Here is a 6481-nt window from a genome sequence, read left to right as displayed (position 1 = left end):
AAATACACAGACCTGGCCACTGTAGACAGCATGGAGCTTATAAAGATCCTGAACAAGACGGCAAATTTAAGCAAAATGGTCTACCCCGCATACAGCTCTGTGAGTTCACTTTTCTCTCTTTCATCTCAAAGTCTTTCTGACAGGAGGTATGAAACCCTCCATAGGAACTAATAACTAAATATAGAGCACTAAAAATTATAATATTTATCTTTGAAATGTAGTAGAAGTCTAAAGTGTTTGAGTTTAACCTTCAGCAGACAGTAGCCGAGTTTCCATTCACACGTTTTTATGTGAATTAAGTGATATTGAATGAAAAATTCAAAGAAAGTAAAATTTGATTAAATTTCATAAATATCGACTCAAAGTTTATACGTTTTGATCTCATCGGATTTCTCTTAAAGGTGCTCTAAGCGATGTCACGTGTTTTTTAGGCTACAACTTTTTTTTTCACATACAGCAAACATCTCCTCACTATCTGCTAGCTGCCTGTCCCCTGAACACACTGTAAAAAAAATGCGGTCCTCACCCTCCCAGACCAGTCTAATTCTTTATATCACAATCAGAGAGCCTGGATAGGACTGTCCGGTGACAGCTGGAGGTGGTCACTGTCAGACACAAGTTTCTACAAACCTGGGGAGACGGAGTTCAGACAATGGAACCCTGGACAACCCGATGCTGGATACAGGGACAACGCCTGCACAGGGATGCGTCCTGATGGATTCTGGTACGACGACGGTTGTGACAGCAGGTATTATCCAGTCTGCACAGATGTCAGAGGTGAGAATATGAACTAGTGAAGTTTCTCTTCTCTGCTTCTCTCTGTCTCTTTGTTTTCATTATTCAGGCCTCTGTAGTATCAGTCAGTCACTCTGACAAAAAGCAGCTTTCACACAGGTTAGTGCCGTTCAAAGAGCTTCACAGCTGACTGAGCAGCAGATAATAAGACGGCAGGAATGAGAGCAGTAAAACAGCTCAGTGGTTCATCAGCATCACCACCAGGGGAAGACAGATTAGATTATATTTTAGAGATTAGACTCGTGCATGTTCACGTGCACACATCTTACAATATAAACAGAACATGTGTTTAATAACCCTGAGAAAATATTCATATGCAAAAAAACAGCAACATAATCTTGCTTTTTAGATAGTTTCGTAGATTTAAGGACATTTCTTATTAATTTGGAGAAACTGTTAAGACATAAAGTTATTATTAGTTTATTGATGTGGTTCTTTATATCTCAGTGGTTTTATTTTAGATATTATAAACAGTCTTGGGCAAGTTACTTCCAAAATGTAATACATTATAGATTACTAGTTATTGTCATTTGAGAGTAATTAGTTATATTACATTATTACTAGGGGTGCACCGATCCGATACTAGGATCGGATATCGGCCCCGATATTGCAAAAATAGCTGGATCGGAAAAATTATCAGATCCACGGGCCGATCCAGTTTGTTTTTTTTCACACTCCGTTGCAGCACCGGGGCCCCTGTTAACTGCGTACCCTTCTCACTCATGGTAGTAACTTTATAACACAACAATTAATAACCCACAACTAACTATCTTAAAAGCATAAAACACCAAAGCATATAACAATTTGAGACCTAAACAGTTTCTAACACTAATAATTTTACATTTACAAATGTAGCTACACCGCCGAATGGCATGCTGGGTAACATTACATCTTCTAGCCTAGCTAGCCAGGTAGCATAACAGTCTGTTAAGCTGGGAGAGGCTACGGTCGCTACTGCACAAGAACCTAGAAGAAAGTTAGCTAGAGGATGAAGAAAGACCGGAAATACACCAGAACAACATGTGCTCAAGAGAGGAGCCGTCTGTTGTTCCCAAGTTTTTTTTCTTTCTACCAAATCGGACATAATTTAGCCACGGGTTGTTGCCCATCGCCTAACGTTACTGTCGACGTTTTCGCGTGCCGTAACGTTAAAGACCTGTCACTTCAAGCATGCAGCGGAGCAACGTTATGAACGCAATCCACCTCGGTCCCGCTACAGACCGTTGAGAAAGACGGGTTCAGAGCAATGACTAAAACTCTGGATTTAAGATGTCTCGCGCGGCTGAAATGCACGCCAACCTGCTAACGTTATTCAAACAGCGAAGGAGGCTGACAGCGGAGTCTGTCGCAGTCGCCCACTACAACCACACTACAACCTAACTTACCTGTGGCCAAGGTAGTGGTTATACAGTACTAGCTTACAACTATTTAGTTTTGAAAGGGAAACGGTGTTAAAGTTGTTTGTATGTGTAGGCTATTCATTCGATTTGAGTTTATTTTACTACTTTGCAGTTTGCACAATACAAATAGTTTAGCTTCTGTAGCTGTGGAGCCAAGCAAACCCTTAATCAAAGCTTTTAGTAAACATGATGACATTAACATGCTTTTGTGATATTCTATGTACTCCTGACAGTAGAATAAGCCATTATAAACCTATATAAAGGTGGCCCATTATTGATGGCCCATTATTATGTATTTAAATTTATTTTAAGAAGTTTGATTACATTATATTTTCGATTTGAATGCACAATTGTTTTTTAAATAACAAATAAATAAGAATTCAATACATTACATCTATGTTATTTAGTCTTAGTTAGGAAAGTAATGTTTAGTTAGGAAGGTCTGGTGCCTTTAGTCTCTTCCACATGGTGGAAGGAAGGTATGATGTGGAAGGTATACAGTTTATTATTAATTCATCAACGGTATCGGATCGGTATCGGGTATCGACAGATACACAAAGCCCTGGCATCGGTATCGGTATCGGGACTGAAAAAGTCGGATCGGTGCACCCCTAGTTCTTTCCTCAAAGATGTGACGGAGCAGAATAGAGCTGCACCAGTCAGCTGATTCATCCATTATTCTCTATTATGTAATGAATAGTTTAGTTTTCATTTATTATTGTTGTAGTGATTCTTACATTCTTTATTTTAGGCTACATAACATTTTACTCAACTAAAATATGCATCCCAGCCTCCGTACGTCTACAATCTTATTCTGTAAATGTTGCCGAACATCAACAGAGATCTTGAGTTTCTTATGAGTAGGGTTGGGTACTGAGACCCGGTACTAATACGGCACCGGTGCTTAAACCAGACTGTTTTCATCAGAGAAAAAGTCTGGTTCTTTGAAAGCAGAAATACTAAATATATTCACAGCTTCTAGCTTCTCAAACATGAAGATTTGATGCTTTTCTTTGTTATATTTGATCATTAACTTGATTTATTCCAGCCCGGTCTCACAGCAGTTCTTGAAATGGTCACGTTGTTTAATCTATTGATTCATGTTCATTTCATCGTTTTTTTTCGAAAATGTAAACTAATGTATTTAAATGGGAAGCATATGTCGTGGTCACAGCACGTCTACGGCAGAGAGTAGTATGAAATGCCGAAAATCTGCATAAGGAGGTTGGTTGGGGGGGGTGGATGGGTCAAACAATTCAGGACTTTCACCCTGTAGACCTGGTATCGTGTCCCGGGTGTGGCTTTTGCCGGCCACCATGAAAAAAAACGACAAAAACGTCCCCGTGAACACGTATCAATAGATTAAAAATATCGTGACCATTTCACGAACTGCCGTGACACCGTGTTGTATGTTTGGGCTCCAGACTGTTGTTAGAATAAAACCAGACTTTAGTATTTATCTGATTTATTGTCTGTGGGGAAATATAACTGACATGTTTTACTGATTTCTGATATTTGATGTTGATGTGTTTCAGGTTGTGGTGGAGATGTTTTAACATTAACATTATTTCATTTGTTTAAAATATAAATTATCTTTAGTGTTGAATATTTAAAATCTATTTTCATCAGACTAGTGCTGCGTTCCAGGTAAGCCATAGCTCGTGTTTTCACCACATTCTGCCGTGAAAATGCTGTACAGACGCCGGTGATTAACGGTGAGAAAAAGACATAAATAGACATAAATAGGCAACGTAAAGTAATTCCGCACATTGTAATCAAAACAATAAACATACGATTGTGTACTACTACAAGTTATGTTTATTAAATGAAGCCTAAAATATGTCGCCAACTAGAAATCGCTAGTATCAGCTAGCGGCTACCTAACATCAATGTTAGGTAGCTGCTAGCTAACAACAACGTTAGGTAGCCGCTAGCTAACATCAACGTTAGGAAGCGCTAGCTAACGTCGACATTAGGAAGCGCTAGCTAACGTCGAAATTAGGTAGCCGCTAGCTAACGTTGACGTTAGGTAGCCTAACCTGAACCCTGCCAACGGCACAATGTTTAGCTAGCCCGCTCGTGACTTTGCCTGGAACGCTATTAAGTCGTGAGTCGTGACTTGAAGTCGTAACTTAAGGGCTAAAAGTTGAACGCAGCATTAATCTCTTTCTTCATGTGATAGTAATATTATAAAGTGATTATATGTATGATTGTTGTTCTGTCTCCTTATTAGAGATGCAAACTTTAAACATTTACCTAAAGTTAGTCATGAGACTTGTTCTGTGTCTGAAACATCTTCTAAACTAAAATACTAAATATTTACAGCTTCCAGCTTCTTCAAGATGAACATTTGAGGATAAATAAAGAAATAAAAGTGTATTTGGGGAAAAAATGCCAAAATGAAATAAAGACTTTTTTAAGAGTGAATTTTCAAATATAAATAGTTTTTTTTAAATAGTGTGAATGTTGATAATTATCTGTCTTAAAGCAACAAGATGACCTCTTCTTGTTAAACTGTTATGTTAGAGTCATTTTAACTTTATTTACTCAAACAACATGTCTACAGCACCAGCAGAGGGACTTCAGGACACTTTAAGGTTTTAGACTGGGACCAGAACCAGCAGAGTGCAGCCAATCAGCTCTCCCAGGGGTCACTATGACAACCACTTTATCAAACACACCTGCTGCTTTTTCAACCATGACAGCAGTTTTGTCTACGTGTGTGCCTGCCTATCTGTCTCTCTGTCTACCTGTCTGTCTCTCTGTCTCTCTGTCAGACATGGGGACCAGCAGCCCACTGCCCATGGTGCTGTTTGTGAGCAGATATTAGTGTTGATGAAGTGTTGTTGACCATCTGAACGTCTCTGTTGTCTTAGTGATCAGAAAGTTGATGGTGACCTTTGGAGCAGAGCTGATGTCTGACAGCAGCTGCTCTGTGAAGGCTTCACATCCTCTAGAACCAGGGGGTAAGACAGGGGGTAAGACAGGGGGTAAGACAGGGGAATACTTCTAAAATAATGAAGTTACACCAGAGGGTTTGATTGGTCCCCGTAGTTTGGCTCTGTCCGACCTCAGCTGTGCGTGCGTTGAGATCTCCGTCAACATGCAGAGAGGACGAGAAGCTTTTACGTGCTGTCAGGAACCGGTATTTAAGGTGAACCGGTCCTCGGTAGTACCGACATATAAAAACTAAACTGCTTTAGCTGTCTTAAACGTGTTCTAACTAAGATATCTCCTGGAGAAAGAATACTTTTCTATCGACAAAGTCAGCCGTGCCGTCATGCTGCATCAGCTCCAGAGACGCCAACCGTCTGGTCTTTCATACTGATCGCCATCAAAGCGTCTCAAAGGACGACTCCTCTCCTGTAGCCGATCATCCGATCCTGTTTATTTTATTCTTGGGCGTACAAACAGCATAACAACACATCTACAGACAGTAGTGCGAAAACTGTTATTATTACAGCTTTAATAAACTGTTATTACAGCTTTAATAAACTGTATAAGAGCACGTTCAGATGAAATGATGATGACAAGATGACGCCCAACCGGGCCCGGTTAGCTCAGCTGGTAGAGCGTGGCGCCCATATATAGAGGTTTACCCCTTTGAAGCAGCGGCCATGGGTTTGACCCCTCCCCCCTCTCTCTTTCATGTCTTCAGCTGTCCTGTCAACTAAAGGCCTAAAAATGCCCAAAAAAGAATCTTAAAAGAAAGACCAGACGGTTGGCCCCGACCGCGCTGAACACAAGGATCCTGAAACAGCTTTAGAAACAGGCCTTGGGATGACCTCTCCACACTTTATTTTCATTACCTTGAGGTTTTAATTGTTGTAATATGTATCATATCATATTACATGCTCTAAGTCAGGCGTCTTCAACATTTTGTAAGCAAAGGACTCCTTAACTGAAAGAGAGATGGCACAGGGACCCCCTACTATGTATATTGTATAAAATTAAGTTGCATATTAAACTGGGCCTACCATAACATGTAGGGCGGCCTAAAGCCTTTTTTGCATTGTATACCAAACTATTAAAATAACCTAATAATTGCATAATGTGGATTAACTGTATATGTGTATGGTCTTAGTGACTACCTCACCTATAGGCCAGAGAGCCTATCATCTGTGGGGATTTATATTTGCTAATAATATGTTGGATTCATGTTAGGACTTTTTAATTTTTGAAAAGTAACAATAATTTGGAAGCCACCCTGCTTTGATTCTGAGGACCCCCTAGGGGTCGCGGACCCCCCGTTGAAGATCCCTGCTCTATGTAAAGAACTTTGAGAG

This window comes from Perca fluviatilis, chromosome 5, assembly GCF_010015445.1.
Source record: "Perca fluviatilis chromosome 5, GENO_Pfluv_1.0, whole genome shotgun sequence".
In the NCBI taxonomy this organism is placed as follows: Eukaryota; Metazoa; Chordata; class Actinopteri; order Perciformes; family Percidae; genus Perca; species Perca fluviatilis.
The sequence above is the reverse complement of the archived record's forward strand: the minus strand, read 5'-3'. Positions refer to the sequence as shown.